Genomic DNA, 27,472 nt, shown 5'->3' with positions numbered 1-27,472 from the left:
TTTGCGTTCTTGAGTTTTTTTTTCATTACAAACAGTGAAATGACTAGGGACACCTGTATTTCGCAAATACATTTCGTGTCAAGGTATGTCACCAAACACTCTAGCTTTTTTTTTTTTAGAGTAATGGCGAATCGTGTGCGTGCAGCAGTACGGTATCCACATTCCCATTGGCCCCGTCAAGTGCGGGAAAACACCTCTCGCCGACCACAGCCAATAACTACAAGAAAAAAACTACGGTGTTTTGCGATGTACCTAGACACGAAATGTATTCGCGAAATACAGGTGTCCCTAGCAATGGCGTATGACCAAAAATTATTTTAAATAAAAATTAAATTCCCCATTGCATGAACTATTTAAAGAACGTATTGTGGTATTGAGTCAATCGACATGAGGTGTTGAGATGCGCAGTGAGGTGCTGAAGACGTTGTGTTGCAGGTCTGTCCACCCACCCTGTACAGCGCAGCATGGACTCTCTTCCGGACGCCAGCAGACACTCCGCGGGCGGCCAGGCAGTCGTCACAGACCACAACCTCCCCCCCTCCCGACTCTTCAGCCACCAGAACCACCAACCACCACCACCCGGACCACACGACCGCAGTGCGCAACCTAGCGTGCGGCGCAGAGTAGTAGCGCGGAAGCCGTGCAACCCTGCGTGCAACGCGGTGTAGGACCCGGTGCGGCGCGGTGCAGGACTCCACCCGACTGCATTGCCGCCAACCTCGACAACAAGACAAGCACCTCTCTCCCTCCCTCCCTCCCTCCCTCCCACCGGCCGAGTGCAGTGCAGTGTAGTGCAACTCAGTGCAGCTTCACGAACAAACACTTCCCGTCTCTCCCGCGCCGGGGATCCCCCGACCCACCGCGCGGACTGAACACGGCGTGGGACACCCAACCAGGACTGCCAACAGTTCCACTCTCGAGCTCTCCCAGTGCTGCCAACCGAGTGCGCAAGTTTGCAGAGTAAACCGAACAGTACAGGACCGGGACTGAAGGGCCTTCTGAAGTGATTTCCACAGTGAAATTAGCAGGGAGGAGAGATCTTCCACTTCCAGAGGGCCCCTTCCTTTGGACCAACCTCGTCAGCATGGCTTCGTTTGACGAGAGTGCTATGACTGTGTTGCAGCATCGTCAAATGAACCACCATCGCTGTCTGCGGCCAGTAAACAGTAACGCAATGCTGCATTGTGCCGTCAACTTTTACAAAGCAACCACAAGCAAATAGACCAGACAGTGACTGCGAATCCAAACTGAAATCTCTCCCTGACTCTGTGGCCTTCCATTCAACACTTTGAATAACAAGTGACTTCACAGATACCGAACCATTAACACTTGGTAGCCACAACTTGCTAGACTCTGAAAATATAGTATGTAATATATTGACCATAGAGACATAATTTATTAATCTATTGAAGCAAAATATATTTTTAAAGAATCAATTTAATTTATACGCTTTGCACTAGCACCACATAAAGCAAGCGTTTAAATAGAGTGTGTGATTATAGTTGTAGATAGCAGGAATACATTTTTATTTATAAATCATGGTCGCGCTTACATCAATCATCGTACACTTCAGATTGTACTCTGATAACATTGGCTTAAAATCGTTTGTGAGTTTTCTGACTTTTGATGAGATGTTTTAATGTGCAATTGTTTCAAATTTAGTCAGAGCGTTCGCCATGTATATAACTACCAGTTTTTGCCCCCTAATGAACTGTCTTAGTAGCCTGTATCACACCCAGTAAATATGTTTGTGTATAGTTTTCAACAATGTTTATATATTTTTTCGTTAGATCTATTATAGGGAAAACCTACCTACCATTTCATTAAAAAAATAATTTTAATTTGTCCAGATTCTGTGATTTGTTAGCTAACGGAGAAATATCTAAGTTGTAATATTTTTCATTCATAATGACATGTCGATAAAAACGGAGGCAAAATATATTTTAATGTACATTTTAGGATAAATATTTTGAGGAAGTATTATTTTTTCTATGTGCGTGAAAAGGCAGATGTAATTTTTTCTGTCTCCTCAAGATAAAATTTTATTTGTGCCTATTCTGTATAGAATATAAATTATTTACCATTTGATTTTATGTTTATTGTAGCCAACATGCTTAAATATTTGTTTCAGAGTTCGAATATGATTATCCGATGCAAAAAGTAAACAATAACATTACTTTTAGATTCCGCATCCTCTAATTTTGGCCAGTGATTTAAAAACTTTTATTTCGCTACTGAAAATTTTGAACCTTCACACTGAACTGCCAAAGCACGCACAATAGTTGGTAGTCCGTACAGTAAAACTAATTCTAGTCTGAATGTAGTACATGTCTTAACATATGCCTATACTGTATTTCTTGCGATGTTTTCAATTTCTTAAGTAACAATGGCTGTACAATATCGATTAAGAATAAGCATAGTTTCATCACGCATGATGTAGAGCTTATAAGTGAGCGTGTGTTCAGTGTAAATATTTGTGATAAATTAGATTAGATTTATGTTATATAAATATATATTTCAAGTTTTAGCTCACAGTATATTTGTAAAGAAAAATATCTTGTTATTTAATTTCAGCAATTGATTCCCAATCAAAACGAAGACATGAAATTTTGTGTAGATTCTCTTCGAGTGTTATATTTTGTGTTGTAACAACTTTATATGTTTAAATAAGTTAGTGATTACAGATGTTAGGATTGACTTGTAACATATGATGTCATGAATGATGCACGACTAACATATATATTTATCTTAATGTCCCTTCTGTTTGCTAAATAAAAAAAGAACAAAATTATTCTTGAGCTTGAGCGAGCGTACTTAAAAAAAAAAAACCTTTTTCCTGTAGCGTCTGTTTTCACAGGAACAAAAAAAAATCATATTCAAGACGTACATTCCTTGTTTCAGGAAATACAGTGAACACTTTGACATTGCATTAATAATAAACTATAAAAAAACCTTTTTATTTGTTATGCAATTTAAACAATTAATTTATAAAATATGTGTTCTGGGAAAACCAGTGAAATTTTAAGAAAATGATTAACAATAAAATTATTTTCTTTTGAATTAAATTTACTTTAAACAACGACAATTTTTTTTTTTCAGGGAGTAAATGCTGTTCACATTATGAAAAAAAAAAAAAGAAATTCTTTAAACTTTGAATTAATGCAACAACTAACGAAAAAGTTTCCAGAATAGAAGTAGGAATGGACGAATTTAACACGTCTGGTAAACAAAGATGAAAAATGTTTATTACGCTGTTAAAAAAAGCGGGAAAGAGCAGCATGGCTATTACGTAACAAGTATAGGCAGGGACTGGAAAAATTCGCAGGTTCGACGATCTTAATGGTGGACTACACAGTCCTTTGTACACTCGGGAAAAAAAACGCCAGATCGTTGGCTGCAGATTCATGAGTCGTTTCAACTGGTTTGCCTGCGATTTGATGCTTCTTTGGTTGAAGGTTTCTCATTGGCCCAGAGTCGTCCAGATGAACAGTGAGCCAATACCAAAAAAGCAGCTTAAATAGATACGTATTTGAATCTCAGCCTATCGTGAAATTAATCAGCGAATTTTTTCCGGTTTCTTTAAGTGCAGGTATCGGAATGGTTATTGAAAACCAATTTGGGGCCTTATCATAATAAGATTGGTGTGTTAACTTGCGGCATACGAGCCGTATATGCTTCTGCTTGACCAACCACGCTCGCCGATCTACTGCCGTAGTCTGCCTCGCGATTAGATGTCAACAGTCTACAGAGAAAATGGCGCCCACTGTTCGCCAGATGGATAATTTTTATTTTTTAATATTGGGTGACGAAAAAATATTTCATGATATAAGTAATGTCTAAAACTTTGCTAATAACAGATGCAGTACATTTGATAAAGAGAGTGAGTGTGCTTTAAATTGCAGACCTCAAACTAATGGTAAGTAAAGCTATACTCTGAGTTTTCACACCCATGATATCACACTAATGGAAATTAATTGATAATATAATTTATAACAATAAATGTAATAAAGGAGGTATCGAATTAAAATATTAGATATTACCCTTTAGTAAATATAATTACAAAATTAAAAAAAAATCAAAATGGCGTATGAGGCCTAGCTTGTCATGCCTAGAGACCGGAAAAATTCGCGGATTCATTTCACGGTATGCTAGAATCCAAACAACTGTATCTTTATATTTCTTCTGTGAAGGACTATGAGCCAATGGAAAACCTTCAACCAAAAAAGTATCGAATCGCCAGCGGCCCAGTTAATAGGTGTCACGAGTCAATAGCCAATGAGCAGGTGGCATTTGCCTGAGTGTGTAGGGGATTGTGGAGTCTATCCTAGAGGTCATCGAAAGCGCGAATTTTTCCAGTCTCTAGTCATGCCATGGGGAATCACCTTTCACCGTAAATTTACGAAGATCTTCGTAAATTTATGGCATTTCTTCGAAGTGTACTTTCAACATAAGACAATAATAAAACTCTTATCATATTAACAAAACATTCAGAATCTTGTTGAACATACATAGGGACCGGAAAAATTCGCGGATTCAATGACCTCTAGGATAGCCTCCATTAACCTCTGCACATCTCAAGTAAACACGCGTGTTCATTGGGTACTAAATTGTGAGTCGTCTCCACTGTGTAGCTTGTGATTCGACGCTTCTTTGGTCGATGGTCCCTCATTGGCCCAGAGAGCTACAGTTTAAACTGCGAGCCAATAGCAGAACCAGCAGAATTGTACACATGTTTGAATTTCAGGCTATCACGAAATGAATCCGCGAATTTTTCCGGTCTCTAAACATACAGCAAAAGAAAATAACATTATATTTCCTCCCACGCCGTGTGTTTACCCTGTTTGCTATAAAACACTCAACTCGAAGTCGTCATCAGACGTAGCAAATACGAAGATCCAATCCAGTAATCCGAACAATATAATATGATTAAGACAACTCCATGACTATCCTATAAAACTGTCATCATCACTTTCTCGGCCAAAGAAACAACAGTCTTTACTTTTTTTTTTTAAACTGATTCCCCCGTCGCAAACTTTCGTAGTCACCGAAGCTGGTAAGACCACGTTCAAATTCAGCTGGCCGAAAATATCACTGCTGCAAATGTTGGTGCAGAGTCCCGGTACACAGCATTCAACTCGTCTTTCATTTGCGTATGCATATTGCCTTTCGAAAAAAAAATATTTGATGATAGCTCAGGCACTCAAAATTCAATTTAAAAAACAAAAAAACACGTACATCGACTCACGCGACTGGTAAAAGAAAGAAAAAAATACACATCCAAAATGGCTGAAATGCCAGAGAGTACATTATAAGTATGAGCAAACACATACCCCAATTATTTTTGACCAGTGCTGCCATGTTCATGTTTTATTTATTTATTTATTTATATTTATTTATAAATTGTGACATGTACACCAACACTCTGGGAAGAGATTACAAGGGTGTGCACGGTACAAAAAAACAAACATAATACACAAGAGACAGACAAAGGACACAAAACAAGAAAAATTAAAAACAAAAATTAATAAATTAAAAAATACAGAAAATTAATGAATTTAGAATAAAAGTAAATTTAGAATGCTACCAAACAAAGATACACATTTAATTGAGTTGACTGCAAGTGCTACTAAACTAATTTATTACTTGGTTAAGCTTGTTACCATTAGGTCTAATCGATTATAATTGCTAATTAATCTAAAAATAATATCATTTTTTTTCTCTTGATTGTACAGAAAGTAGACGTAAGTCGACTATGATACTGGGGAACTCTTAAACCAGTATTATCTAAGATGTAGAAGTCGGAAACTTTTCAGACTACTTATATTGAGTTCTGAAATTTCACGTTCAATATATATATATATATATATATATATAAGAAAATAATTTTCACAGAAGTTACAGATTCGACCATAAATAACCGTAGCTGGAACAGAAACCGCCGGTAACCAGCGCCGGGTACACGTCTCTGTGTTCGACTCCCGACTGAGTCCCGACTCTAGGAGGTGAGGGTGACCTCGAGGTGGTATGGCCTTGTTTGGGGGGGGGGGGGGTAGGGGGGGCAGGAGACCACGAGGACCTGGCTGAGGGACGTCTCCGCCCTCGGGTCGTGTTATAATTCCCGTAACACGTGCCGATGCGCGCCCGATGACTAATGGACGGGGCAGAGAGCGCGGCCGATTCGCCGCCTATTGAAATTCCCTGAATACTTGACCCCGGCGACCTTATCCCCCCTTCCCCTCCCCCCCTCCCAACCAGCCCCCCACCGCGGGCCCGCGAGAAGGGGGTGGAAAAAGGAAAGGTGGAGAGGCGGGGCAAGGGGGTGGTGGATCTTTTATCGACCCTCGGAATCAAATTCCTGGCGGTCATACCGCAGGGGCCCCGCGGGTCTCACAATGGTCCCGGCGCGGGGCCCCGGGCCGGGACGCGAACAATGGACCCCGCGGGAACAAAGCGCGCGTGTCACGCCCGCGGCTGACGGCGCCTGTGTTTCCCGCGGCGGTCCTCGGCGGCTGCCCTGACCCTGCAGGCGTCTCTCCGCGCGGGGAGATACCCCAGCCGACCGCTCCGTCGTTCCCGGCCAGGGCTTCCTGCGTCCGCCGCCGGACGAGTTCGGGCATTTCCGGGCCTCAATCGGCTGTACATCCGCCCGGGTCGAGGTACCGCGGGTCGGAGGGTAGTCCGAGGAGACGAGGACATCCAGTGCGACGGCGGCTTCAGGATGACTTTTCGCACAAAGAAAGGTCGTAGTTGCAAAAAAAATGAAAGTGGTCAGATATATTGGCCTTGGAATATTATTTACTAATTACAGGTTTCAAATGCAGAACCTTAGTAGCTCCATGCAACTTTCGATGAGATAAAAGTTTAACATATGAAATTAAGTATTTAAGTAAACATAAATATACACTAATCAATGATATTGGTCTCTCGGGAGGGGCTGTCGCCCCCCCCCCCTCCTGGAGCCGCGCTTGATCCAGTGGAGTAACTATGAAGAGTGGCAGTCGGTTAGCAGCTGGCGGACAGTCTGCAGAATCGACGCCAAGTTGGTAGTAGTGCGGGAAGGATCCATCAAGTTTGAACGGTGTACCGCTGAGGTTTCCTCCAAGGCCCTGGATTCTTGTTGGGTTGGCCTCGTACTTGGTAGTGGTGCTCCGATCGCTTGGAGCAGGCTCCAAGGGTTCCCTAGCTGATGCGGAGTCGACGTGGTGAGCGACGACACAGCTCCGGTGCTAGCCTGGACAGCTGGCGGAGGTTGGATAGGCCTCCACCGGACCACGGGTTCACTGGGTCCCAGCGTAATGTGGGAGATCGGGGAAGACGCCAGCAGTGCTGATATAGTCTCGGGGCTCAGGACACAGCCAACTGTCTGGTCAGCTGGGTTGGTGGTCCCAGCCGCTGGTCGGTGCCGAAGCCCTAATACCCTCCCGATCAAACAACAGGGAGCGATCCCTAGCAGTTCAGTTTACTTTAAAAGCTCTGGAATGTTAAAATCAAGAGAACTGTAATGTTACTCCCACCCTACCCTATTAGGGCGCATATGTGGGAGGGGAACGCGAGAACGCCGGCCGTAAGGTCGGAATGATCTGTAGCGATCCAGCCTGTCCTTCAAGGTCCCCCGCCCACCCGGGCACACACACGGTGCGCAGAGCTTCAGGAGAAACAACGCGATTCCGAAACTACTCAAGATATCCGAGCGGGGTCTGCTTACGAAAAGAATTTAAGAGTTCGCTGAGGGCAAAAAAGTACTTTTGATTTCGGATTGAGTTTTTAAACTGTATTTTTAGAAGAGTTAAAAATGGCTAAAAGAGTAATTTTTCGACGTAAAACAACCGGTACAGATTCTTGAAAGCACTTAAGGGACTTTCATTACACCTTTATATTTATTTCTCGGCCATGTAGCTAATGTTACGGTCACCGCTCAAAAACCCACTGTTATCCTGTGACGACGAGAAGACTGCGCGTCAGTTCAGAGCCTTGCGCTTAGAGGCGAACCCTCGCTAGAAATACCAGCGAGCGTCGTACTTATCATCCCGCCTCACCAACACACACACACACACCTGACGAGGCGGGCCCCTTAAGTGCTCTGCACAAAAGCACAGCTGGACGTTTAGAAAGCAACCTCAATTTATGATGATCGTCGGGAAACATCGTACAGTGATCTCATGCAGCAATACTATTGATTTTTTACGAACATTTATTTTCACATTGGCTACTGGCTGCGAGACTCGACGATTGGGTTGCTTGGCTTCCAATTTTCGCCATTAAAAATATATTTGGATAGATGAGTTCAAACATTTTCTAAATTATGTTACGCGGTCGCGGCAATACTGCGCCCGTTAGGAACCACACTATAACAAGACAATGTCAAACTATCAAATAAATCATGCTTGAATGAAACTTCACATAATATATAAAATTATGCGCTTATTTTTCGTAAGAAATGTTCAGTATTATCTTGAAGAACGTATTTCATGCATGCAAAAACAGCCATAGACACGTGTTGTACACAGTCAGATACAATATATTTTTTTGAAATATTTCAAAAAAACAAAATTTTGGCAACTGGTTTCCACAGGAATCTTTTGTAAAAGTACAGAATTACAGAATTTTTTCTTACCTCTTGTTTACGGTGCGCAGAGGTTTGGAAAAAAAATCCATACAATTTAAATACTTCTTATTTAGTTTTTTAAAAAATGTATTTTTATAAGTGTGTGCGATTTGTCAGAATAATTTTTAGTCATTAAGCACCCGGTTGAAAGTCTTGTAAAGCACTCCAGAGAATTGCATTGCATCTTTTATCTTCATTTGCCTAGTACCGCTCAAATCTCACAGTTGTCGTATGTAACTACGGCAGTCCACACAGCCTTTGCGCTTAGAGACGATACCACGCTAGAAGCACCAGCGAGCGTCGCGAAATTTAAACAATCGAAAAAGTCTAAAAGTTGATCGGTGATTAATATAAATATAAAACCATGACTTGAAATGGGAGATACGCCCTTGCGGGCGGGGCCTTGAGTCTCAGACGCGGGTCTGACAAGGACTGTCACCGAGAGCTGACAAGGTCTGGGCGCGGCTGCGCGCCTTCTGCAGCCAGCGTTTGTGGTCTTCGTCGCAAGCTTACCTGGCGACGGTCTCCCAGCTCCTTCTCGACTCTTTCCGAGGAGTGAATGGGAAATGTGCAACAACGGTGCTGCCATCTGTGGTGAATGGCGAAAAGCAAAGATCAAAAATCCAATGGGAATTTTTACAGTATTAACTTTTTAGTTGATTTTAATACAATTTATTGTAGAAAACCGGTGTTTTTTTTTTCCCGAAGTCTTTTTCGCTTTCATCGGAGCTGTTAGGTTACATACGTAGTTTAAAATTTTTGCTAAAGCAGCGCTTTCTAGCGGGGGTTTACGGAAACTTCGTGTTATTCCCGTCCAGAAACGCAGTTGAAAATACAACAATTTGCGTAGGCCTATATTTATTGCGCTTATCGATATTTTAAAGAATCCTACATTAATTTTCGTGTCGTGAGTTTTGTGTTATTAGTGTGTTTGCAACATTAGAGCACATGAAATTTTCTCGTTACCAAGGTCTGTTGTTCACGCATATCTGGCGAGTACAAGAAGGCTCGCTCAACTATTGGGAGTTGGAGTAAGGTGTGTGTGTGTGTGTGTTTAGACCACGTAATTGATGAAGTGCTACACGTTTCGGCTTGCATGAGGTGCAGCCATCATCAGGACGATAAACACCTGAAGGCCTGGTCTTCTGGCAACGTAGGCCAAAACGTAGGCATGGTTGGGTGATGCCCTGGCCAATCAGATTCTGCTGAGTAGGTCCAGTTTGTCCAGTTATCTAGAACCTAAAACATCTTCTCGCCATGTAGACATTTAATCTTTATCGTAGGCTTTCAGGGTCATAGATTTTTCAACTATTTTTTTTTTTAATTTAACAAGGCAAACATGCAAGCAAAAGATTTTAAACTATAATGTTTTAAATCACATGGTAATGAAATGTACTAAATTCGTGTTTTTAACGAAGTCCTTAAGTTGTAGAAGGGGAAACAAAAAGAAAATTATGCAACCCGGGGTAAGTGGAAAGGTATTATTCCCAAGTGCAGTTGAGAAAGTGGGCCACTAAATAGCCGAACGAAAATGACTAAAGGAGAAAGTGTGAGGCACGCCGTGCCCAATCCCCCGGAACGAGACGCGATGACGCCCCCTCGCCACTGCAACAGGGCGGGGGGGAAGGGGGCAGGTCAGCGCGGGAACTGGGTCAGCGCGGCTGTGCGCGGGAGTCACGGGTCACGACCGGGTCAGCGCGGAGACCTGCAGCGGGCCGTGCGAATGTGCCATTACCTGCTCGCCACCTCCCGTCCTTCTGGCTGCCTGGTACACCCGCCGCACTTCGTCACCTCCCGTCCTCCTGGCTGCCTGGTACACTCGCCGCACTTCGCCACCTCCCGTCCTCCTGGCTGCCTGGTACACTCGCCGCACTTCGCCACCTCCCGTCCTCCTGGCTGCCTGGTACACCCGCCGCACTTCGTCACCTCCCGTCCTCCTGGCTGCCTGGTACACCCGCCGCACTTCGCCACCTCCCGTCCTCCTGGCTGCCTGGTACACCCGCCGCACTTCGCCACCTCCCGTCCTCCTGGCTGCCTGGTACACTCGCCGCACTTCGCCACCTCCCGTCCTCCTGGCTGCCTGGTACACTCGCCGCACTTCGCCACCTCCCGTCCTCCTGGCTGCCTGGTACACCCGCCGCACTTCGTCACCTCCCGTCCTCCTGGCTGCCTGGTACACTCGCCGCACTTCGCCACCTTCCGTCCTCCTGGCTGCCTGGTACACCCACCGCACTTCGCCACCTCCCGTCCTCCTGGCTGCCTGGTACACCCGCCGCACTTCGCCACCTCCCGTCCTCCTGGCTGCCTGGTACACCCGCCGCACTTCGCCACCTCCCGTCCTCCTGGCTGCCTGGTACACTCGCCGCACTTCGCCACCTCCCGTCCTCCTGGCTGCCTGGTACACTCGCCGCACTTCGCCACCTCCCGTCCTCCTGGCTGCCTGGTACACCCGCCGCACTTCGTCACCTCCCGTCCTCCTGGCTGCCTGGTACACTCGCCGCACTTCGCCACCTTCCGTCCTCCTGGCTGCCTGGTACACCCACCGCACTTCGCCACCTCCCGTCCTCCTGGCTGCCTGGTACACCCGCCGCACTTCGCCACCTCCCGTCCTCCTGGCTGCCTGGTACACCCGCCGCACTTCGCCACCTCCCGTCCTCCTGGCTGCCTGGTACACCCGCCGCACTTCGCCACCTCCCGTCCTCCTGGCTGCCTGGTACACCCACCGCACTTCGCCACCTCCCGTCCTCCTGGCTGCCTGGTACACCCGCCGCACTTCGCCACCTCCCGTCCTCCTGGCTGCCTGGTACACTCGCCGCACTTCGCCACCTCCCGTCCTCCTGGCTGCCTGGTACACCCGCCGCACCCGCCGCACTTCGTCACCTCCCGTCCTCCTGGCTGCATGGTACACCCACCACACTTCGCCATATCCCGCCTCCCTGGCTGCCTGGTACACCCACCACACTTCGCCACCTCCCGTCCTCCTGGCTGCCTAGTACACCCACCACACTTCGCCACCTCCCGTCCTCCTGGCTGCCTAGTACACCCACCACACTTCGTCACCTCCCGTCCTCCTGGCTGCCTGGTACACCCGCCGCACTTCGCCACCTCCCGTCCTCCTGGCTGCCTGGTACACTCGCCGCACTTCGCCACCTCCCGTCCTCCTGGCTGCCTGGTACACCCGCCGCACCCGCCGCACTTCGTCACCTCCCGTCCTCCTGGCTGCATGGTACACCCACCACACTTCGCCATATCCCGCCTCCCTGGCTGCCTGGTACACCCACCACACTTCGCCACCTCCCGTCCTCCTGGCTGCCTAGTACACCCACCACACTTCGCCACCTCCCGTCCTCCTGGCTGCCTGGTACACCCACCACACTTCGTCACCTCCCGTTTCTTGGCTGCCTGGTACTGTTGCCTGTCCCAACAACTGGTTGAGTTTGGTGGAAACTCGAAAGCAAAGAGCAGGTGTGCAGAGCCAAAGAAACATATTTAATCGTTAATACCAACAGTAACGATATGTATGTCAATAAAAAAACCTTGGTCATTCTGGCAGTCTCTTGCTACACAAAAACCTCTGTAATGGGGATGGTAATTCTCGCACGACAGTGCTTACTGCAAAATGTTAAATTTTTCATTACATAATGCTAACGCACACAATAAATATATACATCTACAATATTTTAACAATAAGCAATAGCAATATTGAAAACCGTTCATTATGAATTGGTGTCAATACTACTAAAAAAATTGTTAAAAATATAATTTGCAAGCTAGAAAAATATTACGGTAATGTTACGCTAGACCTGAACATTGCCAGAGAGCGTACCCACGTACCGTCAGAGCACTAAGAATAGCATTTGTTGATATGTTCTGATCGGAGAGTGAAAAGTCTGTCGGATTCTATGTCGAGGGCTTGCGATGGAATGCACGAGAAGCTCGGAACAAAACCCGCTAGACGGCCGGCAGCACGTGAGGAACTCGCGCGGGTGTACGCGCGCGGTGGGAAGCGGCGGGTCGGCGCCTTCACAGCGCAACTCGACGGCAGCGGCTCGCCCACGCGGCGGGCACCCGATACGGGCATCGTGTCTGCGGGTACCGTTCACCGCGGCAGCTGGTGGGAGGGGCGGGTACCGCGCGGCGCCCAGGGCTGGCGGGCTCGTGCTGGGCCGTGACCCGCTGACGAGTCACTCCGGTGCGTGGTGGGGACGCCTCTGCGCCGGTCCTTGCTCTGTGGCAGGAGGGTGGTCGTGGACTGGCTTGGATCTGGGAGCTTCTACTCTAGTCATGACTCTATGGCAAGTAGGATGGTCGTAGACTGGCTTGGAGCTGGGAGCCTCTACGACAGTCCTGACTCTATGGCAAGTAGGATGGTCGTGGACTGGCTTGGCGCTGGAAGCCTCTACACCAGTCTTCACTCTATGGCAAAGAGGTGGTCATGGACTGGCTTGGCGCTAGGAGCCTCTACACCCGTCTTCACTCTATGGCAAAGAGGTGGTCGAGGACTGGCTTAGATCAGGGAGCCTCTAAGCCAGTCCTGACTCTATGGCAAGAAGGATGGTCGTGGACTGGCTTGGCGCTGGGAGCCTCTAAGCCAGTCTTGACTCTATGGCAAGGGGGATGGTCGTGACTGGCTTGGATCTGGGAGCTTCTACTCTAGTCATGACTCTATGGCAAGTAGGATGGTCGTAGACTGGCTTGGAGCTGGGAGCCTCTACGACAGTCCTGACTCTATGGCAAGTAGGATGGTCGTGGACTGGCTTGGCGCTGGGAGCCTCTACACCAGTCTTCACTCTATGGCAAAGAGGTGGTCATGGACTGGCTTGGCGCTAGGAGCCTCTACACCCGTCTTCACTCTATGGCAAAGAGGTGGTCGAGGACTGGCTTAGATCAGGGAGCCTCTAAGCCAGTCCTGACTCTATGGCAAGAAGGATGGTCGTGGACTGGCTTGGCGCTGGGAGCCTCTAAGCCAGTCTTGACTCTATGGCAAGGGGGATGGTCGTGACTGGCTTGGATCTGGGAGCCTCTACGCCAGTCCTGACTCTATGGCAAGAAGGATGTTCGTGGACTGGCTAGGCGCTGGGAGCCTCTACACCAGTCTTGACTCTATGCCAGGGGGATGATCGTGGACTTGCTTTAGCTGGGAGCCTCTAAGCCAGTCCTGACTCTATGGCAAGGAGTTGGTCGTGGACTGGCTTGGATCTGGGAGCTTCTACTCTAGTCATGACTCTATGGCAAGGAGTTGGTCGTGGACTGGCTTAGAACTGTGAGCATCTACGCCAGTCATGACTCTATGGCAAGAGGGATGGTCGTGGATTGGCTTGGAGCTGGGAGCCTTTACGCCAGTCCTGACTCTATGGCAATGGGGTGGTTGTGACACAGGCGTGGCAAACAAGTAGTCGACGGGAAACACTAAATCGTAATGTCGCGGCGCGGACGTGATTGAGAATGATTGGTGTGAGGCGGAGAATTACGCAGTAACCCGGGGTGGAGGGAGTCAAACGCGGAATTGGTTAAAGGCTAAAGGGCTAAAGGTGGCTAAGGCCCTGTCAAACTGTCAAACTTTCGCTTCCATAAAATTACAATATGTTGCGTCAAATAAAGTTGGAGGGCAATGTCGTCATTTGAAAAGTCACTACCGGAGACTTGTTTGTTTGACAAGTTGGATGACTTAAGTTTTCATCAGATATTTTGCATGGTGGGCTCTAAATTTTTTTTTGATGCAATCAGACAATCAGAATCGTGCCTAGCGAAAACGGCATTGACATCCCTTTCCGATTCAACGAATCTTTAAAATGGCGGAGAACACATGGCCGGTTAAAGAAGTTGTGAAAGATAAATTACTTACATAATGTCAATATGAATGTCGTATGCAAAATAATTTTATTTAAAAAATTTAATTATGTTTATATAGCATTTATGTGTGTTAAATTATATCTTCTAAAAATTTTTAAATGCCCTAATAGCCTAACAAGTTCAGAAAATTGCATCCAGCACTCTGATGAATTATTTAATTTCAAAATGGGTTAGTAGTTGAAAAGTCTGAGATAGATCAGACTGAAAATAAACCTTGATAGTGTGACATGTTTGAAAAATTATTTGATGTTATCTGCATAAAATTTTTTAATGAAGAAAATTGGAAGCCATTTTCCGTCCAGTACTACTGCAGTACCTGCAGTCTCGTGTGTCCAACGCATATTATTTTCATTTTCCCATACAGATATTTTTTGAAGTTATACTTCTTTAGACGCGTTTTACTAAAAAAAAAAAAAGGGGGGGGGGGGTTGTCCGTAAAGTCGGTTTACGGACGATAATTTTACGTGATAATGTCATAAGAAAACATTGAAAAAAAATTGCATACTTTTTAATTTTCAAATATTATTTACATTTTTTTTTGCAAAATTTAATTTAAATAATTTGTTTAATTATAATGACGAACAATTAGTTAATAAACCCACCTTCACCTGTTTGATATTATAGAAGATTTTCTCGCACGGTGATTAGCCGGTTCTTGCACGCTCGGCTCAGGCGGAACGTGACAATGAGTTCATGCTTTTTCGTGCGTGCAGCCGGCGTTCATCGATTTATAAGACGTTATCACGTCAAAAAAATATGAGAGTGAATTCTTACGATGCGCGCGCACCATCTAACGAAATTTTCACAGGCTGAAAAAAAAAAAAGGATATACACAAATACAAATTATAGTCTATATGTGCTTTTAAATCTTATAATTAAGTGATTGACATTGAATACTGGTCCATATAATTTAAATATACATATATATATTTATCGTGAGTATTAGTGAAAAAAATTGTGTCTGTAAACGTTTTAAAGTTTATTTATATAAGTGAAGTTAGATTATACTTATTTAGGCACGCTATGAAAAAATGATGAGAGTGAATAAATTATTACGATGACCGCGCAGCATGCAACTAAAATTACAGGATGAAAAAAAGGCTACAGTCAAATAAAAATTATATATGTGATTGATATTGAATACTGGTCCATATAGTAAAAAATATTAATTTATTATATAAATTAGTGATATAAATTGCGTTTATAAGCTTTTTCAAGTGTATTTTCCATCTATAATTTATTTGCATTAAAAATCTTTATATTAATTAATAAATAATTAAAATCTATCAATTAGAATATATATTCATTATATTTATTGATTTACATGTTTAATTTAAAAATTTCCAATTATTTTAATAAATTAAATAATTAATTACATACACGTGTTTATATTAATGTTGACTACTGAGTATTTATTTGTTTGAATTTGATTAAATTTATAATTTACCAAACCGTATTTTAAACATCACTCCAGTTATGTTATTATTTTGCGTATCAGTGTTCAATGTCAATCACTTGAGTAGGTACAAGATTTAAAAGCGTACATAGGTATATCATTTTTTGTTGGTATAATTTCGCTGCACGGTACGCGGGCATCGTAAAAATTAACTCCCAAACACATTTTCATGACGCGCCTGGAGAAGTGTGAGTTGGGAAACACACACACACACACAGTTGCATGAGTGGCTGGCTTCCACTCTCTAGCGACGGGCAGAGTCTGAGGAGAGGAGAGGAGATGACCTCGGGCCGTGTGACCTTGACACGGCGGCGATGCAGTGAAAGTGATTGGCACATCGCCCCCCCCCTCCCTGGGGGCTTGTTGGGGGGCCTCTTACCCCCTCCCCCTCCCGCCTTGGCCACATGAGGTCCGTCGACGCACACAGCGCCGATTATTACAATCAATATTCGGAGATAGCGCTCGACAATCGTGGTCGCGGCAGCTTTGAACTCTCTCTCTCTCTCTCTCTCTCTCTCTCTCTCTCTCTCTCTCTCTCTCTCTCTCTCGATAGCGCTTCACGTATCTGAGTTTCAACCTGACGTGTGAACAGATCGTGGTTTATGCCCTCAAGCGGTGACTCATGTCCGGTTTGTGATTGGTCTCGACAAAAAGTTCGTCAATTGCTCGTGTAAATGTGAGTCATACAGTTAGTTCTGCGGACACTCCAACAGGGACCCCAGTTTGCCCCCCCCCCCCCCCCCCAACACAAAAATCCTCTCCAAGACGTAACACTGCATAACTGTCAACCAAGACAAGTCCTCGCCACAAAATAACTCACTGCTTGATTTACATATAAGTCGGTTTTTAATTCTCCAGAAAAAAAAAAGGATTGGTGTTCTCAAAAGAGTAATGTTACCAACAGCAAACTGGAAGAAACTGTCCTCATCCTCGCTAGTAAAATGGATTTTTGAAGTGAAAACTTCTTAAGCCGCGTTGAGCGATTTTCGGTAGTGGCAAAACTTATGGGTTCGCGTCACCGACATGCTAGTGACGTGTTGCGCCAGACTGGCGAATCTCAGCGGCCTGTGTACATGTATACGAATATACACACTAATACATTGTATATACTTGACTGTATCATGTGCGTGTTGTACTCTTTTTTTTGGATGGGTAAAATCTCGTGAGTTCGCATCACCGACATGCTGTAGTAGCAGTAAGTGAAGTTAATTTGACCACGTGAATACATGAACTAGGTCTGACATCACTGGTAAGTCATAGCTAGGTAATGCATTTTGACATAATTTGTACATACCACTGACATCTGTTGTGACTAAAAAATGATGTAAGGAAAAATGATATCATGCTGACATCGTACTGGTATAATACCAAAATCATTTTCTTACGTATATTTGACGTAGAAATGATGTCATTTTACACGTTAAAAACAAAGTTTTAAGTTTTCACTTCTGTTGACAGTCCCCATGACTGGCTATTTTTTTTTTGAATAAATAATGTTACAGAATAGATGGGAAGTGTAGAAATTGTGGCGGCTTCAAGACTTCATTTCGAACTATGTGCCTCGAATAAACGCGGTACTGCAGCAAGTGGGTCTCCTACAGTCAGGCGGACAACATGAGCGGTACACTGTCCAACGGGCAGCAACGACAGTGCACACTCGGCAGTTGTTCCGACAGACAGCAATGACGATGCACACTCAGCAGTTAATTCTCACAATACATATACTTCCTTATTTTATTTTTATGTTGTTTTTTCAATGTCATGGTTTTATATTTTAATAGTGCAAGCCTATTTCTGAATATGTATGTTGTCCGGTACTTAATAAATAAATAAATTAATAAATTATATATATATATATATTTAGCACCTATATCCGAAACATATTTGGGTATACTAGAGGTTTTAGATTTCGCATTAGATTTTAAATTAATCCCTTTTATATTTTATTTTTTCTAGGGGCTTCAGTATTAGTGCATCATATATATTAATATTTGTGTCTATATTTGGCTACAATTTTGATTTTAATGACTTCTGTATAATAATCAATTACATTCAAATACATATTAAGATACTCCAATCATGCCCTGCTAGATAGCAAGTCCTCACAAAATTTATCTAACTACCCCTATTTTTTTGTCTACCTTGTTGTTCTCTCCTGTCTATCTCTGTAGATATAAAATTTCCTTTCGTTTATAATCATTTTTTATTCATTACATCTCTTTACCTATTTTCTTATGTACCATTAGAAGTCAAGGATTCTCTTTTTTTTCATAACCTTCAAAGACTATCTTCTTCTCCATGTCGTCCATTATCTATTTCTTCTTTCTTTCTCTAACTGAGGCGCTGAGCACGGGGTGTGTCCGGCTCATAGCCCCAGGCGCCGTGGTCCAAGGAGGTGTCATTACAGGAGTGGGCAGGCTGCGTGTGTTCAGGGGCAAACACCCGCTTAGCATCCCTGCTCATCTTCACGACCCCCCGGGGGTTGTTATTCCTTGGACCAAGAGGCGCTGAGCACGGGGTGTGTCCGGCTCACAGCCCCAGGCGCCGTGGTCCAAGGAGGTGTCATTACAGGAGTGGGCAGGCTGCGTGTGTTCAGGGGCAAACACCCGCTTAGCATCCCTGCTCATCTTCACGACCCCCCGGGGGTTGTTATTCCTTGGACCAAGAGGCGCTGAGCACGGGGTGTGTCCGGCTCACAGCCCCAGGCGCCGTGGTCCAAGGAGGTGTCATTACAGGAGTGGGCAGGCTGCGTGTGTTCAGGGGCAAACACCCGCTTAGCATCCCTGCTCATCTGCACGACCCCCCGGGGGTTGTTATTCCTTGGACCAAGAGGCGCTGAGCACGGGGTGTGTCCGGCTCACAGCCCCAGGCACCGTGGTCCAAGGAGGTGTCATTACAGGAGTGGGCAGGCTGCGTGTGTTCAGGGGCAAACACCCGCTTAGCATCCCTGCTCATCTGCACGACCCCCCGGGGGTTGTTATTCCTTGGACCAAGAGGCGCTGAGCACGGGGTGTGTCCGGCTCACAGCCCCAGGCACCGTGGTCCAAGGAGGTGTCATTACAGGAGTGGGCAGGCTGCGTGTGTTCAGGGGCAACCACCCGCTTAGCATCCCTGCTCATCTGCACGACCCCCCGGGGGTTGTTATTCCTTGGACCAAGAGGCGCTGAGCTCGGGGTGTGTCCGGCTCACAGCCCCAGGCACCGTGGTCCAAGGAGGTGTCATTACAGGAGTGGGCAGGCTGCGTGTGTTCAGGGGCAAACACCCGCTTAGCATCCCTGCTCATCTGCACGACCCCCCGGGGGTTGTTATTCCTTGGACCAAGAGGCGCTGAGCACGGGGTGTGTCCGGCTCACAGCCCCAGGCGCCGTGGTCCAAGGAGGTGTCATTACAGGAGTGGGCAGGCTGCGTGTGTTCAGGGGCAAACACCCGCTTAGCATCCCTGCTCATCTGCACGACCCCCCGGGGGTTGTTATTCCTTGGACCAAGAGGCGCTGAGCACGGGGTGTGTCCGGCTCACAGCCCCAGGCACCGTGGTCCAAGGAGGTGTCATTACAGGAGTGGGCAGGCTGCGTGTGTTCAGGGGCAAACACCCGCTTAGCATCCCTGCTCATCTGCACGACCCCCCGGGGGTTGTTATTCCTTGGACCAAGAGGCGCTGAGCACGGGGTGTGTCCGGCTCACAGCCCCAGGCACCGTGGTCCAAGGAGGTGTCATTACAGGAGTGGGCAGGCTGCGTGTGTTCAGGGGCAAACACCCGCTTAGCATCCCTGCTCATCTGCACGACCCCCCGGGGGTTGTTATTCCTTGGACCAAGAGGCGCTGAGCACGGGGTGTGTCCGGCTCACAGCCCCAGGCACCGTGGTCCAAGGAGGTGTCATTACAGGAGTGGGCAGGCTGCGTGTGTTCAGGGGCGAACATCCTTTTATCTTTCCTGCGCCGCACCCACAGTTACAGGCCGCTTAGAGTTTCTCGACTGTGTTGAAAAGTGATAAGATTTTTGGTTTATGGTTTTGGTTAGTTTCCTTGATGATCATTAGGTGTTTTATTTTCAGTTGTGTCGGGTTGACACGTTTTTATTTTGTCTTTGTTTATGGAATTTAATAATATGTATGAAATACATAATTTAATTAAATAGAGAATACATTTTTTCATAAGAAAGTTTAAATTGCCTTACTTTCTACAACCAGATATGAAAACCACGCAGAATTTATTTAAAATTTGCAGAAATTTATTTTTAAATATTAATAAAATATTTTTGTTTTACTTATTTATTTTGAACTTTACATAAAAAAAGTGAAAAATATGTAAAATTCAAATAATATTTCAGTTTTAGACAATTTCGTAGTTTATCAACGTACAAGATGCGTGAATTTTGATAATCAGAGAAGTTACTTACTCGGTACAGTAAGCAATAAAATACCCTATCCAGAATTTATTAGATCGTTAAATATATATACTATAAAGTGATATAATTTTACATTTGGATCGTAGAATAACATTCTAAAATAAAAATTATATATTTTTTAAACACATGTAAACTATATTTTTTTATCACAGTATTGTCCGGCTTTTACAGTCTGCAAATGAATCGGCACATGCTAAAAGGTCCTTAGTCCAAGCAACCCAGTTTTGAGAAAAAAACTAATAAATCTGTCTCTAAGCAACGCTTTTAGCATACATTAAGAATTTTCCCTAGCTGATATTAGCGTGTGACTCAAACCCTTTTAGCATAGCTAGTTTAAGCTATCCTATAACATGCGCTTTCCTGCTTAACTCACTTTGCATTTTTTTTTTGTGACTGAGACCCTTTTAGCATGTGCCGATTCAAATGATAACAAAAACAATTATTTATCTAATTTTTTTTGACGTGATAACGTCTCATAAATCGCTGAACGCCGGCTGCACGCACGAAAAATTGTCACGTTCCGCCTGAGCCGAGCGTGCAAGAACCGGCCAACCAGCGTGCGAGAAAATCTTCTATAATATCAAACAGGTTAAGGCGGGCTTTTTTTAACTAATTGCTCGTGATTAGATTTAAACGAATTATTTAAATTAAATTTGCAAAAAAAAAAAACTGTAAATAATATTTGAAAATTAAAAAAAGTATGCAGTTTCTCATCAATGTTTATCTTATGACGTTATCACGTAGAATTATCGTCCGTAAACCGACTTTACAGACATACCCCCCCTTTTTTCTTTTATTTGCACATTTACATGAAAACAACTGTATCATTTCAAAAGTGGGGTTCGGGTAGGGCATTTATGCTTTCTGTTGTCCCAGTACCTCCAATAGTTGAAGTTTTTTTTTTAATCCGTTTCCTGAATAGCTTTCCAGTATTAACTGCGCACCTTAATAAGCATAATGAAACAAAATAAAGAGAAATGGTTGAAATTTCGATTTTTTTTTCATGGTTCAAAAAAAAAAGTTTTTATTCGCGCGGATACCGGGCCGGGAATGCTGCCGTGTCTGAGGTCACAGGCAGTGAGTCAGGTCACACAGGCAGTGAGTCACGTCACACAGGCAGCTGTTGTGACGGGGGGAGGGGGTTAGCACGCGCTGACGGGCCGTCAGCAGGCCGCCTGAGGCCTCTACACCCGGACGCAGATATCTCGCGCCGCGATCTGCGGCTACACTCCTCCCCCCCACTCCCCCCCAACATGTTCAGTTACGTCACCAGCTCGGACTCCTCCAGGAAGCCAATAGTTCACAGCGACGAAGAGCCACACATTGAACCGTCCCGAAAGTTCTCCGAAGTTTCTCGAATACCCCGTGAAACACTACCTACCACATTGCAATTAAATATACATATTTTACGGCCGTAAATAACCCTTAAGGACTCCACCCACCCGGACACACACACGGTGCGGCAGAACTTCAGGAAAAACAACGCGATTTCAAAACTACTCAAGATATCCGAGCGTTGGTCTGTTTACGAAAAGCATTTAAGAGTTCGCCGAGGGCCGAAAAGTACTTTTGATTTCGGATTTAAGTTTTTAACCCGTATTTTTTAGAAGAGTTAAAAATGTCTAAAACGCATGTTTTCAGAGTATTTTTTATGCGTGAAACAACCGGTACAGATTCTTGAAAGCACTTAAGGGACTTGCATTACACCTTTATCTTCATTTCTCGGCCATATAACGTTACGACCACCGCTCAAATTTACCAGCAGTTATCCTGTGTACGACGAGAAGACTGCGCGCCAGTCCAGAGGCGACACCGCGCTAGAAGCACCAGCGAGCGTCGCGCTTATCATCCCGCCTCACTGACACACATACACCCCTGACGAGGCGGGCCCCTTAACGTAACCTAATCAATGTTGATTACGATAACCTAACCCAATCTCCCGGGGGGGGGGGGGAATAAAGAATTATTATTCATTGCATTCATTTCGGAACGGTTCGTGTTGTGGTTGTCGCTTCCAACCCTGTGAAATGAGGGCTCTGCGGACGTGTGTGTGGTAGTAGGGGAAACCTTCATTTCACAGACGAGAGATACACACCCGAAGTTCACCGAAGTTCATGCTCGCTTTTTTTTCCCGTTCTATCTCATTGTATAAACCGGTGTGGCATTACATTTTGCGGTCGATTAGGATAGGTTAGCTACATTATAAATACTTCAAAACAATTGTGGATGGTTGGTTATATTAGGTAAGTATAGCTACATTAAAAATACAGTAAAATCATTTTATGGTTGCTTAGCAAATAACTTTTTAATATGTAGCTATCCAGCGCTAGGAAACCGTTTACATGATTTCACAGTATCTTTAATGTAGCTATCCTAACCAAATCAACCGTTCACAATGTTTTAAAGTATTTATAATGTAGCTAACCTAACCTAATTGACCATTAGCTTGGAATATATATACTGTATAGAAGTCGCCAGCCCAGGTTAAAATTTCTAATATGGTTTTGAGGTAGTTGGTTAATTCACCGCCGCAATCGCCACCATCTCTAGGGCATCGACTTGTGGTGGTCCCTAGCGGACAAGTGTCGAACTCTTCAAACACCCCTTCCCCACCCGTTGTACGACCTCGAGCTGCAGTGAATGATAGATGGGGGGTGCGGGGAATGAAAGCGGGCGACAGAGCTGCGCTCTAACGTGTAAATAACAACTAAGACGATACAGGGCATTACGGCAGCGCACTGCAGCGGTGAAGTTCCCAAGCTGCTCATCATACGCTTCTGAAAAACGTAGAGTAAATCCTATCCACTCGCGACTTCTATACAGTATATATATATTCAAAGCCATTAGTTATCATGAGTTACAATGAACAAAAAAAAAAAACTCGAAGATGCACGATCGGGTGTTTGTCTCTCTCGTCTGTGAAAAGAAGGCTGTCCGCGCGTGTGTGGTAGTAGCGCGGGTCACGTGAACTGTTAGCCGGGCCTCGTGGCTCGAAGGAAACACTTTTCTCTGGGAACTGACCGGCCCGAGGCCCTGTTCCACGTCGACACGGAAGCGGAGACGTATCTCTCGGAACGGGGTTTACGTAACGTCACGCATGCGGTCACGGGCCTATTACGGATCAGCTCGGCAGGGCTCAACTCTTACGCTTACGTCGCTCCGCGCGTGCTTGGCTGCGGTGGTAGCCATGTTAGCTTATGTTCGAGACACCTTTAAATTGTTTTCAAGTAGGTATAAGAATTTATAGTGTTCTATTAAGTGTGTTTTATTTATTCGGATGAGGCTTTAAACCACAGGGTGGGCCTCAACTTAAATATTGGGTCTAGACCAGCTGTAATCTCACAAAAATTCGACCAACTAAACGCACTGTCTAAACCCACGCAAACAAGCAGAGTAAAACAAACATTAGCGGAGAATATTATGAGAATAATAAGCGCAACGTTAGGTCCTACATGGTGTGCAAACAACTTACAATGACTTGTTCTTGGATTACGACTGCGATACATTTATTTTCAAACAAAAAGCTTGACTTCATAAAAAGGGACGGTTTTACACGCCTGATCTTACACGTCTGAATACAAATTAATTTACAACAGTAACACAAAAAAAAAGATATTACAGTACGTTCAAAGATAAGAGTCCAAGTCCGTAGGTTGCACTCGTACCAAGATTTTTTTACGGAAATGCAAAGTCTGAAAGACCTTTGATTGTCTATTGCATGTTTACTTGTTGGGTGCGCAGGTGACACGTAGTGACGTCACGAAGCGTGCACAGCAACCGGTGTTAAATGGGTTGAGCTCGTTTTTAACGAAAAAAAAAGCTGAAGTGGAGAAATTAAATGATTTAAACAAAACTTCCAGTCTTTAGCGTTATGAGTTCTCAATTACATTGTTCGTGAAAGCTAATCTTGCAGCTGGTCAACTTCGCAAACGTTAAAGTCAATGTAGAAATATCACTAAATAGCGGACCAAATCTTACATCAGAGGCGACGCTCAATCAGTACAGTTTTTTCAAAAATCTAGGCGACACGTTAATGTTGCATAGGAGAGGGTTAAAGACGAGTCGAGGGGTGGGCAAACGGCGACGACCTTACTTGAATGTCTCGTGGTTTGCAGTTGTCGAAAGGCCCCCAGCTCAGGCCCCTGTTGGGTGTGCTTGCAGCCGTCTGGGTCGCGTGCGCCTCGCACACGACTGCTTCCGCCTCGTCCTCAGCGACCACACTCGCTGTCCGGTAACTCGCTCCCTGCTGCCGGGCATTCACTCCCGTCGCGGATCGCAACTGCCGCGCGTCGGCCCACACACTCGTCTCACTGTCAGTCATTGACGTCACAGCCGCCCGAAACGGGGAAGCCTACGATTCACACATCCTTCTGGACATACCCGAATACTCACGTTGGCAAGCCTTCTTTTCTTAAAATTAGCAAGAAGTAATTAAAAATACTTTAAAACACTGTGGATGGTTGGTTATATTAGGTAAGTATAGTTACATTAAAAAAACTGTAAAATCATTTTATGGTTGCTTAGCAAATAACTTTTTAATATGTAGCTATCCAGCGCTAGGAAACCGTTTACATGATTTCACAGTATTTTTAATGTAGCTATCCTAACCAAATCAACCATCCACAATGTTTTGAAGTATTTATAATGTAGCTAACATAACCTAATTGATCATTAGTTTTCATGAGTTGCATATTTATTTACAATAAACAAAAAAAAAAAAAAACCGAAGATGCACGATCGGGCGTTCGCCTCTCGTCTGTTGAAAGAAGGCTTGCCAACGTGAGTATTCGGGTATGTCCAGAAGGATGAGTGAATCGTAGGCTTCCCCCCGAAACGCACTCGCACTAGGGAAGCCTGCAACTCGCGTAGTTTCGGTTCCCTACCACGTTCGTGCAACTTCGGATTTATCTCAAAAATTGAAATTAAAAAAAAATCGAAGGATTAGGTTAGGTTAGGTCAGTCACAACATGCTTGTTTTCATTGGAAACTTCTGATTTAGCGGCTGAAGTGGCGTTAGTATCAAAACGCAAAACTTCGGAAATCTTCGGAAATTCTTGCAGGGAACCGAAACTACGTGAGTTGTAGGCATCCCCTCGCACTACGCGTCACACGGCACTTGCTACCAACTCTTACAAAAAGGTACTGACCATTGCCAACTGTCACTTTTGCTCACTCAGGTACTGCAACCCAGCCAAAGTCTCTAACGCGTGGTTCGAGTGTAAAAAATATTTGCCCACGTCTCTGTGCAAATTAGATTACCCAAATGAATATGAACACAGTATAATAAAATCAGACTAAACACAAAAAACTGCTCAGTAGGCAATACAACTAAAGGGCAACTAGAGCTAAAGAAATAAATACGTCCTAAATGGCAGTAACAGAATTATAGCAAAACAAGGATAAACTCTCGCGAGGCGGGCCACACGCCTCCACGGAATGTAAATCCCGACCGTGTAATTATCTCGAAACTTAATTATTTTTTTTACTCAAATGATAATTTCGTAACCTTGAAATGCAATCTTATTTAATTGCCATTTGTTACGTCTCTGTGCACTGTGGCGACTCCTAGGCGTTTTGTGTTCTGCAGTTTGCTAGAGTGAATCTGTGATTTCAGTTCGGCGTCCATTTCGTTTGAATTTTTAACTGCGATCCCCCACGTGGCAAAAACATCAGCCGATGCCAGAGGCATTAAAGACGACAAGGATGTGTTGGTAAAGGGACGACAAAAAATGTCTGTACAGGATGTCGACCGAATCACAGCATCTTACCTGCGTAGTCCTGAGAAATCCGTTCGGAAAGCAAGTCTTGAACTTCAGTGGCCAAGACGGCCGGGTGGGAGGTTTTAACAACACGTTTACACATGCGTCCATACCGGTTACAGATGCTTCATGCCTTTAAGCCAGATTACTACGGTGTACGATGCAACTTTGTACTCCAAGTGTTTTAAACGGAAAGATGACTTTCTTTATCGCATGATATTTTCACCTGAGTGGGAAGTAAATACCCATAATGCTGGTATCTGGGGATTTTTGCCGTGTAACTAAAGGTGCGCATAATGGATATTTGTAAGAAAAACTAGGTTAGTTTACCTTCGATTTGATGTATGATTTGTCGTAAATGGTCTAAATTAATCTGTGATAATATAAACCATTAAAAAAGGATCATTATTTTATGGACATACTGTATTGCATGTTATATTAAAATCATATAAATTAGTATGAACCTTGAAATTTAAAAATAAAGAAGGTTGTCAGGAGTGGGATTTGAACCCACGCCCACAGAGTGGACCAGAATTCCCAGACCTGACATCTCAGGCAAGATAATTCTTGAGTCTGGCGCCTTAGACCGCTCGGCCATCCTGACTTAATAGTGTTCTAATAATGATGTTATAGATGTGATTTATTTTAATGCATGTTGTCATATTAAACATTACACTCTAATACTCTAGTAGTTTTCGTGATTTGTCGTGACAAACATGACTTCAGTGTCCGAGAAAACACCAGCAAGATGACAAAGGAACATTTACTGCCTGTGATGTCACGGCTGACTCCAACTGAATGGTGCCGGCAGCGATACCTAGAACTAAGACATACATTTTACATGCATGTTAAAATAAAAAAATTATTTTGCTGAGTGGTATTTAAAAGTTATGTTTATAAAAAGTTAATCCTATTTAAAAAAAAATGTTCAGTGTTAGTTTCGTGTAAACTAGACATTTCATGTTCCGCATACAGACTTCACATTAAATTTATTAACTCAAGTTGTACCTATTTAAGGAAATACGCCAATGTTTATTAGACTGTATGCCACAAGAAAACCTCAATAGCAGACAAGAAAGATAAATATGCAGACACACAGAAAACAAGCCAAATTAAGGCAATGTAAAAAAAAAGAAACGTAGCACAGAAAATTATGGAGAAGGAATTAGTAGGAAAAAAATTTGTTCATCGGAACAAAATTTTATGTCACTTTCTGAGTCAGAATACTTTAGTAAAATGTGCTGAACTGAAAAGTTTATCACCCGATATTTAAAAAAATATATAAATTAAAGCTTTAATAGAATTTCTTGGACATACGCTATTGTAGTTTTGCACTGTTTGGCATGGGAAAAATTTATAAATGCAAAATATGAAAAGAATTAAAACATAAACAC

General features: G+C 44.3%; 1 protein-coding gene and 1 non-coding gene across 2 annotated transcripts in view; one reads left to right on the top strand and one right to left on the bottom strand.

The window, feature by feature from the left end:
* LOC134542808 (protein drumstick) overlaps window positions 1-2,802 on the top strand; it is a 64,520-nt gene extending 61,718 nt beyond the window's left edge. Inside the window, exon 4 of the mRNA XM_063387353.1 lies at window positions 436-2,802. The gene's annotated coding sequence lies outside the window, so the exon portion shown is untranslated. The remainder of the gene's footprint in view (window positions 1-435) is intronic.
* Window positions 2,803-26,567: 23,765 nt separating this feature from the next.
* Trnal-caa (transfer RNA leucine (anticodon CAA)) lies at window positions 26,568-26,682 on the bottom strand. Its single transcript has 2 exons — window positions 26,645-26,682; window positions 26,568-26,612 (listed from the first exon to the last, which is right to left on the bottom strand). It is a non-coding gene; the product is annotated as a tRNA-Leu (tRNA).
* Window positions 26,683-27,472: the final 790 nt, after the last annotated feature.

The sequence above is a fragment of the Bacillus rossius genome, assembly GCF_032445375.1.
Source record: "Bacillus rossius redtenbacheri isolate Brsri chromosome 9 unlocalized genomic scaffold, Brsri_v3 Brsri_v3_scf9_2, whole genome shotgun sequence".
Classification (NCBI taxonomy): domain Eukaryota; kingdom Metazoa; phylum Arthropoda; class Insecta; order Phasmatodea; family Bacillidae; genus Bacillus; species Bacillus rossius.
This window is presented reverse-complemented; position numbering and strand designations above follow the sequence as displayed.